General features: G+C 31.7%; 1 protein-coding gene across 5 annotated transcripts in view; it reads right to left on the reverse strand.

The window, feature by feature from the left end:
- Positions 1-13,556, reverse strand: part of LOC145263121 (protocadherin-7-like) — a 391,269-nt gene that overhangs the window by 137,956 nt on the left and 239,757 nt on the right. The window lies entirely within an intron of this gene.

A 13,556-nucleotide genomic window follows, 5' to 3' on the forward strand; every position in this document is an offset into this window, starting at 1 on the left:
CCCTGCACATCGAAATTATAAGTTACTTTCTTACACCATTACAACAATGATGATATATTTTTTATAATGTTATTCTAAAATGAGGTTATATCAAAGGGAAGTCACTCATTCTTGTCCATGGTTAAAAGATTCGTATTTCAGGGCTAATGTTCGCGAATTTGGCCAGTTTTGAAGCAGCTATGCCTTGAAAAATTGTATTGTTTTTTGTTTTTTGTTTGCAAAGCGTAATGTACGGACTGGGGAAGAAAAAAGCAATCTATATATATATATATATATATATATATATAGATAGATAGATAGATAGATAGATATATAGCGGGGGTACCCGGCGTTGCCCGGGTGTTTGGGTTGTGTATGTAGGGGAGTGTGACCCTGTTTTAATATTATAAAAAAAACACGATGTTAAGAAAAATTGGAAAAAACAATACAAAGCAAAACATCGAACAAACGTAAAAAAAGTTTTAAAAAAAGGTGTAAAAGAGGAAAAAAAAGTTTAGGTAAAAAGACAGGCTTGAACCCGAAACATTGAGGCTGAGGCGGAAAAAATGCTCGACATGTTACCCCTATGCCAAAGAGAAATACAACTGAGAATGGATAAAATTAAAGCTTTAAAAACACTTGCAGGTGGTTCTAAACTAACGTCAACGTTTTCTAGGTCAAACTGACGTCATTGTCGTAGTTGCAGGAGAAGAGAAAATGAAGGAATGATTTTTTTGGCACCCCTTCCTGTACAAAACTGATGATTTTAGGGTTAAGTAATTAATTTTTTGGCCAATTTTTCGATATTTGTCGGACGAAGGTTGGAACTTTAAAAATGATACCTATCTGGCGAAAATCCGTGACCCGTGTCGAAAGTTTTTGCGATATATACAAACATACATACACACATTTTCGCTTATATATATATATATACATATATATATATATATATATACATATATATATATATATATATATATATATATAGAGAGAGAGAGAGAGAGAGAGAGAGAGTGAGAGAGATTTACTAGTTTTGTAAGTTTTATTTTTTGCTAACCGATGGTTTCTACTTGATTGTTGGGAGCCACGTATTTTCTTCGCCCATTTTGATAACTGTTTCGAATAGTTTTGCTTTCTCTCAGAAGTCGTTTATATATATATATATATATATATATATATATATATATATATAATTATTTTTTCTACTATAATAATTATTTTTCACTGAATACTATCATTTGCCACCTCTGGAATTAGAGTAACATTAAATGATCTCCAAGGATTCACTACTCTTTGAGCCTTCCCGGTGACTATCCGGATGGTGATCTCAGTGTGGTTCTGTGAATCATCTCCGACCCTTGAGGACCATTTGTTTTGGAATTTAATGGAAACAATAATAACAAAACCACATACAGTAGCCTCTGTCACTGTTACTCGTAGTGGTGGTGGTAGTAGTAGTAGAGTAATAATAATAATAATAATAATAATAATAATAATAATAATAATAATAATGTTTCTGTTAAAAAAGATTCATTAGTTATTTCTATCACCGTAGCTATAAAAGTCTGAGTTCCATAAATAAATAGTTTTAGGAAGAATATCGTGTACGAATGTCACTTTGATGTAATACAATATTTATTACAATATAAAATTTATAGACTTATTTTCTTTACTTCTCTTGGTTATGGGTTTACTATTTTAAAAATAAAATGCCTTCTCCATTTTAATTTTACCACATAAAATCCCAGATGACAATAAAATATTTTATTATGTCAGGTTATAAAATCAACTGATATCTTGCGATTGATTGTATTCGTGAATAGCACATTTCCCGGTCATAAAATACGCTTAAACATATTTTTATTTATGTAGATTTCGTATTTATAATTATGGAGCAAATTCTGCATTGATTATTATATACTACCCATCATATAGCAACGGTTTCAGGAGTTACAAAATTTTACTAGGATGCCATCATCTAAACCAGAACATGTATTTCCTTATGGTTATTGGCTTCGATCTAAGATAATTGCATATCAAAACTTTACAAATTCTCCGCCTGGAACGTATAAATGTATATCTGCGCATGCGTTGACGATTTACATTTACCAAATTCATACCTTTTTAATTTTGACCTCTTAGCAGCTATTTTTTACCGGTTTACAATCAAATCGAATTTGCTCCAAGGGTCCGAATTTCCTATATATATAAATTTCTAAGTCTGTAGATAAGAGATTTACAAAGTAGTTTAGTAGAGAACGTTCCGCACGCACGCTCAGACAAGGTCAGTTTTATAATCTCACAAACATGATGAATACCTATCTCGGAACGAGTAAAATTAATACAGATGAGTTTTGCAACACTTGTATGCCGTCTTAATAAGATTCCAACCAACGTAAAATCATGCTAAAGATTATGTCTAGAATACATATCTGAATTTTGATAAAATTTCATTACATGATTTTGATCCTGGAAAATGTTTTAAAAAATTAGGTCTTAAGCTTAAAGGAACGTTTCAAGAGAACATTAAATGACGAGAAACTTGATTAAATTTATGACTAATCATTAAGCGTCAAATACAATGAAAATAATAATTATTTGAATTTTCAAATAGAAAATTGTCTTCAGAAAATGCCGCCTGAAATCAGATAAAAACGAATATTACGAGAATGTTTATCAAGCAAAGTCCCGAACTTGACCTTGAAAAATAGTGTGCACAATTCCTTGGTGTATACTCTTTTTCAAAGTCAAGTCATCATCATGTCAAGTTTGGTCATGATTCGTCCAGTTGTGTGAGCTATAGGAGACTTATACACACAGACACACACCACTATCTCTCTCTCTCTCTCTCTCTCTCTCTAAATATATATATATATATATATATATATATAGAGAGAGAGAGAGAGAGAGAGAGAGAGAGAGAGATGGTTAATCTCCAATATACATTGACAACATTTCACAAGTCTGAGATGTCTCAATTTTCACCAAGGGTTTCCTTTCTTTTCTTCACTCTTTTACATAAAGCTAAATTTAAATTATAATACCACTTATAGTCAAAGAGGCTGTGTTCATAATTTTGAAACGATCGATTTATCAGCTTAGGAGTTAATCTTATGCATAATGATATTTACACATATAAAGAAATACGTAACAACGACAATATAATGAACAATAAGCATGGCGTATCATTTATGTCCTATGGAATTCTTTACGCATTTTACATATTGTTACATAGTGTTAGTTAAGTATTTACATGTAGAAGAGTCTGATATTTTTCATTTAATCACATATAAAAATAATATTATATTGAGATTAACTTCATTATTGTGGAAACATCTGTTAACGTGAGAACTTTTCAAATCTGTTAAAGAATTACATCACCAATGGCGAGATTTCTTTAAATTTAAAGAATAAGTTATTTATTTTTCTTGATCCGTGAGTTGTTACATTTATATTAAAACTAATTCCCCCATATAACTCGCCGTGTTGTCTAGTATATATATATATATATATATATATATATATTCCAAAATTTAGAATGACCTGTTCATTAGTTTAGAAAATTACATAGGTATATACACGTACCTAACAAACACACACACACACGCACACACGTTTGGTCTTATTCCTCACTACAGATCGTGGCATTTTTACATTCTACACTGAAACAAACCTAGAGCTTTTGATAGTTGAATAAATGCATATATTTTTTAAAATAAATCTTTTTCTTCGGCTGGTTATCATTTTATGATATTGGTAACCTAGAGGATTGTTTCTTTTCTGGAGGAATCTTGCTTTATGCTGAAGTTTATATCATTATCCACTCCTAGAATGTGCCACCCATAGAGGAATGATTTTTCTCTCATAGGCAGGCACACACACACACACACACACACACACACACACACATATATATATATAAGATAAAATAATTAAAACAATTTATTGATATGGTCTAAATAATAAAGCAAAAAAAAAAAATTTGCAAAACAAATTAGAAAATGTAGAACAATTATATATAGCTTTGCATCGTTATGTGTCGGTCGGCACTAACCCTATTTGGGTTTTAACTGGCTTCCTCCAAAGAACGAAGCTTTACGGGAGTATGAAATTCACAAGCGATCTCCAGTCGCATGTTTATCCCCGGTAAGGGAGATGACGACGTTAGCTTTTGCAACTCTTGCAGAGAGGTGTCGACATTCTCCTACATATGGCGCCTGGAATTTCAAAATTGGTCACCCATTTAAGTAATAACCAGTCTAAATGTTGCTTAACTTCAGTGATCTGACGGGAACCGGCGTGTCAACGTGATTATGCCGTGATTTTGCCTCACTATGATTGCTAGTTAACCGCTATTTTCTTAACTCCCCAGGCAAGGTTCAACTATTACTATCTTAAAGACTTTATACTAATAATGTATTACATTTTTCGTGAAGAATTTATTTAAATTGTTTTTATCATGATAAACTAATGCCGATATTCAATAAATTTTTATTCATCCGTTTATCTGAAGCTATTCCCAACTACACGAACAAAAATTTAAGATGGCTACTCGGTCTAACGATATCAACCATGATTTGTTTCAAGGTTGTAACATGGCGCAAGACATGGCCTTCATTCTGAAGTATTAAGGGTTTCAACATGAACTGAATGTTAAACTAGCATCGCTGAAACGAATGTTTGTGAAATGATTCTTAAACGAAACGCCATAACGAATAATATCTTATACATACGCATGCGGTCACGCAGAAACTCCTATGCATAAAAAGAGGCTTGTCCTTGCAAAGAACGACGAAGAACACTTCATTTCTGACTTCAAAGGAATAAGTATGACTCGGCCTGAAGTGGCATTTAAAAAGAGGGGGGAGATTTGAACGATTTCTGTGTCGGGGTATGTTCAGTGAGCAATTTATCATTAAGAATTTGTCAGAACAGCTGGGTGTGTCTAATTATATATATATATATATATATATATATATATATATATATATATATATATGTGTGTGTGTGTGTGTGTGTGTGTGTGTGTGTGTGTGTATGTATCGTGGGTCATATTAGCAACTCGCAGATGACTATATTTTTCTAATTGCTTCAGTGGCGCTTTTTGGGCACAGCTTATTTAATTTCTTGCTACTCAAACTACAAAGTGACTCTTTCGTCATCTACGAGTTTGAAACGTGTGTAAAATCAGTAAAAACGAAATATTTAAAGATGTGTTCAGAACGACAGTTAAACACATTTCTTTTCATCTCATATATAAAAGCGTATCCATGTCCCTATGAAATACGAAGTCTCTTGAGTCTGTCAGTTATCAAAATCGATACTAGAATTTACCATCCATGGTGGGTCTACTGATACTAAAGAATATTAACAGATCGGATACATGAGGAAGATGAAAAGTAAATAAAATAATGACCGTATTCTCGATGCGTGAGGGAAGAGTGACAGTAAAACCTGGGATTTTAATTTGAAGATAAAAGAAACACAATAGAAGAAAGTGAGGAAATCTCATCACCAGCGATTGAAATATCTATCGAAAAAAGAGAAAGCCTGCCACTTTGTAATGTTCAACATTGCCATTATATATATATATATATATATATATATATATATATATATATATATATATATATATATATATATATATATATAGTATTATAATCTTCAAAAGGACTAAAGATTTTCATGTAGTTTTTGTGTAACATTTGCCCTTGAAGTTTCACATTAAGGGGATCATCCATCATCCAATTTGTGGTACTTTTTTTAATCATAGTCATTGATTTTCCTAGTTCTGCATAGAAATTACAAAATATCTTATATTTCTCCCAAATCTGTGAATTCGGAGGGGAGACTAATATATATATATATATATATATATATATATATATATATATATATATAAAGCCCCTTTTAAGAAATTAAAATTGAGCCCTCTTTAGGGAATTAAAGAAAAGCGACCAACTCTAGCGCGAATGCTATATTTCGTCCGCCTGTCGTTGAATGCTCTCCGATTGTTTACTATGAATACCCGCGGACTTGGCATTTATAGGCACTTAATTTTATTTATATCTTGTGTTAATTACCGGTGGCTTTTAGGCAAAGATGATAGCCTACGAAATCAAGGGTTGCTTCGTGACTGGATTCGAATACCTTGACCAGTAGTAATTATCACTTCCTACACCGAGGATTGCAGACGCACAACACAATAGTGTCTGTAGGTGTAAAAATATTGTCAACGTTAATTTCTTCAAGTTTTGTAGAAAATTTCTGTTTGCTTCGAAGTTTGACGTAAAATAGTTAATGTGCTAAGAACCCCGAAAGAAACGGTGGTGAAAAGAATGTATTTATAAATTTTAACGTCCAGCATACAACTATAAAACCGTTTATTACTGTGATTATTACAAGTTGGCTAATTAGCATGTAATGTATACGGAAAACGGTCCGGCTACTATCGTACTGTTCAAGGCTAGTATCATTGTCATTGATATGATATTCAGTATAGTTCATTGTATTAGAAGAGATATTAGTAGTATCTGGAAAAAAATCTGATGATTTTGGCTGAACGACGATCGAAGCATCCATCTTTAAAGGGTGTTGTTGGTCGGTTCAATGTATTTAGCCGATTCATTTTACTGTGAATGAACAACTGGAAAACAGCGAAACAAAGCATTTATATACATTGTTTCCATACATTAATCACAAGATGCGTAGCTCTGGCTGTCAGTTAATGCTCGGTGATTACCTTTACCAATCCCTTAAATATCTACAAGAATCTTATTCGGTTTTCCATGACTAATGACCCTCAATTATTCACGTTTCTTGGATCTCTCTGATGAATCTTATTTTTCAGACATGACCATCGTTTTTCATTTGGGTTCAGGCCAAGAGACCAACAATGGCAATGAAATACCCTTAAGTTCTAAATTAAGTATATCCCATGTAATTCTCCTGTAAGCCTCGTTATCTTGTAAAACATAGGAAGCGAATATGCTCTCTACAATCGAAACCTTACCAATTACTCTTCTTTCGTAGTCCCTTTAATAATTGAAAGCGTGATCCGCATACTAATAATATGCGTTTCCTTTTATCATAGTATGAAGTTTCTGCTTTATTTCATAGGCAAGCTTCTCTATTTGTATATATGTGTGCGGTTTGGCGGTTGCCAAAAGTCTATGTTTAGTTTAGCTCGATTAAAGTGTTATGCTATTGCCGAAAAGCCAACAAATAAGCTTCATCTGGAGAGCTATTGTCAGCAAATGTCTTGCATATGTCATGCAAAACATAGCTGTATAAAACATGAAAATAAAAACACAATGGGAATTTGAAAAATTAATGTGTTTGTTTTTTATTTTGATCAACAAACGATTAAATTTCTAGGCGAAAATAACCAGAGGACCGGAGACATTAACACAGTATAACACGAATACAAACATCCCCAACCATATTTCCAAGTTAAATCACAGTTTGAATTATTTAACGGATTCATTGATGAATAACAAATATACTATCAATAGCTAGATATAGACATTTGTTAAAGGGACATGTTCTAAACGGTAAAAAAATTCTTTATACAGCTGTATATAGAAACACAAAACAATTACGTGGGTGCTAATGTGTGCCACACACATTATATATATATATATATATATATATATATATATATACAGTTTAAGAAGAAAATGTTTTATATTCTTCAAAAAATACGAGGAATTCACTTTGATTATTAGGATTTTTACAATCATACTGAAAATATATAGCCACTTTACCTAGATCGGTTTACATTATTTTTAATTGAAGTACATAACATCTTAAGATTTGGAGTCGAAGATTAATTGTTCGTATTATTTGTATTTTTCAGATTATTGTTTTTATGTTAAATCGTCATTTTATAACGTTTCGGTCGATGTAACCCTCGCCTTTCTTCTTAAAGCATATCTTGTCGAATTTTGGAATCTTTCCGTCGGTTATAGTACTCAATAAACTTTAACTGGAACTAGCTCCTATACTTACAAAGCTGTTTGCATTAAAACTGTTTCCAAACATCTTGGAAAAATTGATCACTCTTCCTAATATTTAAAAATTCGGAAGATCAAACATCTTTCTCTCTCAGTACAGGCCAATCAGTCTCCTGTGCGTCATGAGCAAGTTACTGGAATCTGTGATGGACGTAAGTGCTCAACCAGCTCAGCATAAATAACCTGCTCAGTGACATTCTATGAGATCTACAGCTTATATACTAACTGCTATCCCACACAGAATTAGTGACTTAAATTCTTCGCCAACTTACACCATTAATGATTACTACACTGCCACCTTACATTCATTAACCCTTATCCTCGAGTAGCCATCGGGCCTTGATAAGTGGTGTCTCAAGACAAGAAAACTTGTGAATCTTCATGCAATTTCATCCGGAATCTTTATTTCATCCACGCAAGACGCGCTACCTCCATGGGCTAAATAAACGTTTCCGTTTTAGAATTTGTGCAAATTTCAGAGTTCGACAAGATACACCTGAAGAAGGTCGGAGGTTACCTCGACGGAAACGTTGTGAAAATAACACGTAATATAAGAACACTTGTTCTTAGAATCCATATACATTATTATTGTGATACACGGTAAAACAATTAAATAAAATGAAATTTTGGTATGGAAAATAAATGTTTGCTATGTCACCTTAAATGCTGTTTAAGTTTAACTTAGCAAATGTCGTAACACACACACACACACACACACACACACACACACACACACACACACATATATATATATATATATATATATATTGTGTGTGTGTGTGTGAGATAGACGGTCGTTTCAAAAGTAAATGAGAATGGTACAATGAAAATGAGCGACATTTGTACTCCAAAATTTATTTTTCTGCATCATCAATATGGTCAATGCACATTTGTCGAGAATTTTATGACGTATCTCTGCTTCTGACACACGTCTATGACAATGGTTGCTTTCTTAGAGTCTCACGCCGTCAGTATTAGCAAGAGAGAGATAAAAGTTTCTGGTCATAAATGCATAAGTTCAGTCATCATTACAATGAAATTTGCAATTCTTTCGGATCCATTTGTTGTAAATAAAAAATAGGAGACATTATTTTGAACCCCCCCTATATATATATATATATATATATATATATATATATATATATATATATATATAAGGAACGATCCCTGTAAATTATATGGTTGCTTATTTGCGGTCTTCTTCTTAACGTAAAAATTGTCACCTGATTAAATGTTACTCCTATTAATAACATCTTCTTCTATATTGAAACAATGTAATTTTGGGATTAACGACACCAGACATTTCTGAATTATATATTGGTGAATCGGACGATTAATGGGCGTATAAAGTAGAATACATATTATTACGATTATTAGAATAAGTGCAGTATTATAGAGTATAACAATATCTTTTTAAATTAGCAAACTCTTTCTCTGTTAATAATCTATAATAATAATAATAATAATAATAATAATAATAATAATAATAAACTCTTTAAATAAATCCGTTCAAATAATTCATATTAAATGATATTGATTCCTGATCTTTTTAGTGCAGTTATAATTGGAAAGTATATTTAATCCCTTTGCCTTTGTTATTTGAAATAATATGTAATTAGAATTAGGTCGTTGCTAAATCACACGGTTTTTAAAACATATTTATATACAAGGGGCGTGCAATAAGTAATGCCCCTGACGCACTTCCAGTAGTCTGATCTAGCTGAAGTTTTGAATGTGCAATGATTTATATCTCTCCGGGTTATGTGGCAAATTGCAGCTCTGAACTCATTGTGATTTCTGTTTTACATGTGTTTGAACTGAGTCAGGTGTGAAATGGGGCCTGTTGAATGTCGAACAGTGATCCGAGACTTTTGATGAAATGAAAGAAACTTATGGTGATAATGCCCCATCATATGACCTTGTAAAACACTGGGATCGTGAATTCAAACATGACCGGAAGTCACTGGAAACAGCCCCCAGACCTGGTGTCCCCCGCCATCTGCCATTGATGAGGCATCTGTCCGTCAAGTTGAGGCTGCAATTTTGAAAGATCGGCGCATTACAATTCGCCAAATAGCCCAAGATGTCAAGATTAGTACAGGGTCTGTGGAAACTATCATTCATGACCATTTGCAAATGCATAAGGTGTCTACCCGATGGATTCCCAGGTTGCTCACACCATTCCAGAAGCGAGGACGCGTCAAGTGCTCGAGGATGAATTTGGAGATGTGCCAAGAAGATGAGTCAAAGTTTTTCAAAAGACTTATTACACAGGATGAAACCTGGCTCCATCACTATGATCCAGAGACCAAAGTCCAGTCAATGCACTAGAAACACTTGGACTCACCACCTCCAAAGAAGGCAAGGGTGCATCCCTCCGCTGGCAAGGTCATGCTAACAGGCTTCTGGGACCAGGACGGAGTAGTGATGACAGATTTGCTGGCAAAGGGTTCCACAATTACAGGAGCCTATTATGCTTTTGAGAAAATTAAGGGAAGCTATCAAAATCAAGAGGCGAGGTAAGATCAGCAAAGGTACCCTCCTCCTGCAGGACAACGGTCCGGTCCACAACTCGCATGTAGTTATGAAAATCCTCCCCATCCTCTCTACTCTCCTGACCTTGCACCCTCTGAATTTCACTTCTTCCCAGCCAAGAAGTTGCTTTAGAAAGGAAAGCGTTTCCCAGATGATGCAGCCTTGATTTCTGAAGTAACGCCGTGGTTGAGGACCAACCTGGGGTGTTCTACAAAAACGGTCTCCAGAGCTGCATAAAACGACGGGAGAAATGCATAACTCTGGGTGGTTCCTATGTAGAGAAAGACTAATAACTGTGCCAAGTTTCGTTGCTCTACTTCTATGGGAAGTGGGTCAGGGGAACCATTTATTGCACGCTCCTCGTATATATATATATATATATATATATATATATATATATATACACATATAATCAAATTTTAGTCATTCAGTAAATTTAAGAATTTATGACGTGAAATGATTAAATTTACAATCAAAAGATTTTTATTATTCTATGTAAGACAAAGAATACATTAGAAATATTATAAACTCCTTATCCTATATGATTTCGATGTCTACCATCACTTCAGAGGAGAAAATATTAGCAAATAATTATAATGGTTTACACCTTATTTGCTAAAGTCAGTGAGACATGAAAAATCACAATTAAACGTGTTTTAGTATTTAAATATCATAGAGTTAGGAAAGTTAGTGAAAAGGATATAAAAATTCACATCAAAATTTTATTCTGAAGTACATAGGAATTCAATGTTCAATAAAAAAAATTATTACATCATCAGATCAAAAAGTAAAAACGAAAAAGAACCCTTTTAGGCCATGACACACACACACACACATACACACACATACACACACACACACATATATATATGTGTATGTGTGTGTGTGTGCGCGTGTGTGGTTGAGCATCTGGTTGTCTGAACAGTATAGGAGTAGGTAACAGTACTGGTGTGTATTTAAAACATTTGCAGATATCGCAATCTTAGAGCTGGTGAGCTAACTAAATAGTTAACAATGTAAGTATAAAATAGGGTTGTAACTTCGAAACTGTATGTATACCGGTTGTTGTATCTATACATGTTCGTCTTCGAAGGACAAAATTAACTAGCTACTTATATATATATATATATATATATATATATATATAAGTATAAAGTATATAAGTATATAAGTATAAAGTATATATATATATATATAAGTATAAAGTATATATATATATATAAGTATAAAGTATATATATAAGTATAAAGTATATATATAAGTATACAATATATATATATATAAGTATAAAGTATATATATATATATATTAGTATAAAGTATATATATATATTAGTATAAAGTATATATATATATTAGTATAAAGTATATATATATATATATATATATATATATATATATTAGTATAAAGTATATATATATATATAATTACTAATATATATGTATAAAGTATATATATATAAGTATAAAGTATATATATAAGTATAAATTATATATATATAAGTGTAAAGCATATATATATAAGTATAAAGTATATATATGTATAAAGTATAAAGTATATATGAGTATAAAGTATATATAAGTATAAAGTATATATAAGTATAAAGTATATATAAGTATAAAGTATATATATAAGTATAAAGTATATATATAAGTATAAAGTATACATATATATAAGTATAAAGTATACATATATATAAGTATAAAGTATATATATATATAAGTATAAAGTATATATATATATAAGTATTATGTATGTATATAAGTATTAAGTATATATATATAAGTATTAAGTATATATTTATATCTATATAAGTATAAAGTATATATATAAGTATCAAATATATATATATAAGTATAAAGTATATATATATAAGTATAAAGTATATATATAAGTATAAAGTATATATATAAGTATAAAGTATATATATATAAGTATAAAGTATATATATAAGTATAAAGTATATATATATATAAGTATAAAGTATAGATATAAGTATAAAGTATATATATATAAGTATAAAGTATATATATATATAAGTATAAAGTATATATATATATAAGTATAAAGTATATATATATATCTATATAAGTATAAAGTATATATATAAGTATAAAATATATATATACACTCAGGAACAAAAAAATGGGGCAGGAAAGAAATTTACAATTTATTGCACAAAAAGCTGCATTACACAAAATGCAATTAAATAATAAACGAAAATGAGTAAAAAATATAAAGAGCAAGATATTTACTTTAATAAAAACTTAGTATGGAATGGAATTGCCCTTAGATCTTTTTAAAAGATCAATTCTTTTTATCATGTTCTCAACCAACTTGGAGCACTGTGAAGAGGAGATGTTATTCAATTATCTTTGTACTGCTTCCCATAATGTTTCTTTGTTGGAAAAAGTTTTTCTAATTCACGAGATATTATAGCCCAAATATTTTCCATTGGGTTTAAATCTGGGCTTTGGCCAGGCCAAAACATCACATCAATTGAATTATCAGTAAGCCACTTCTTTGTGACTTTTGCTGTGTGTGCAGGGGCATTATTATGTTGAAAAATAATGTCATTGTTCATTTCTAACTTCTGGATGCTTGGTAATAGACCTCTTCTTTGGCATTAATTGACGCATCACATCTGGTAATTTCCCCAACTCCTGCAGCAGAAAAGTCCCCCATACCATTATTCCTCCGTTTCCATGTTTTACTGTGGTTTTTATGCAATTCGGTGAAAATCTTTCTCCGGATCTTCGGATGCAACGTTCAGGGGCATCACTACCAAGGCAAAATCTTGATTCGTCCGACCAGAAAACATTTCTAAACCAATCTGCATCTTTCGTACCATAACATGATGCAAATGTCTTTCTGTCGCTGATGTTCTTCTTAGTTAACAAAGGTTTTTTTGCACATCTTTTTGATGAAAATCCCATTTCCTTCATCCTTCTGGATATTGTCACTCTAGAAAGAGAATTTCCTTTTGCTGTTTCGAATTGTTTGCTATGGTCAACATAAGTTTTTTTG

Source organism: Euprymna scolopes, chromosome 1 (assembly GCF_053919585.1).
Source record: "Euprymna scolopes isolate OS-2025 chromosome 1, ASM5391958v1, whole genome shotgun sequence".
NCBI classification, from domain to species: domain Eukaryota; kingdom Metazoa; phylum Mollusca; class Cephalopoda; order Sepiida; family Sepiolidae; genus Euprymna; species Euprymna scolopes.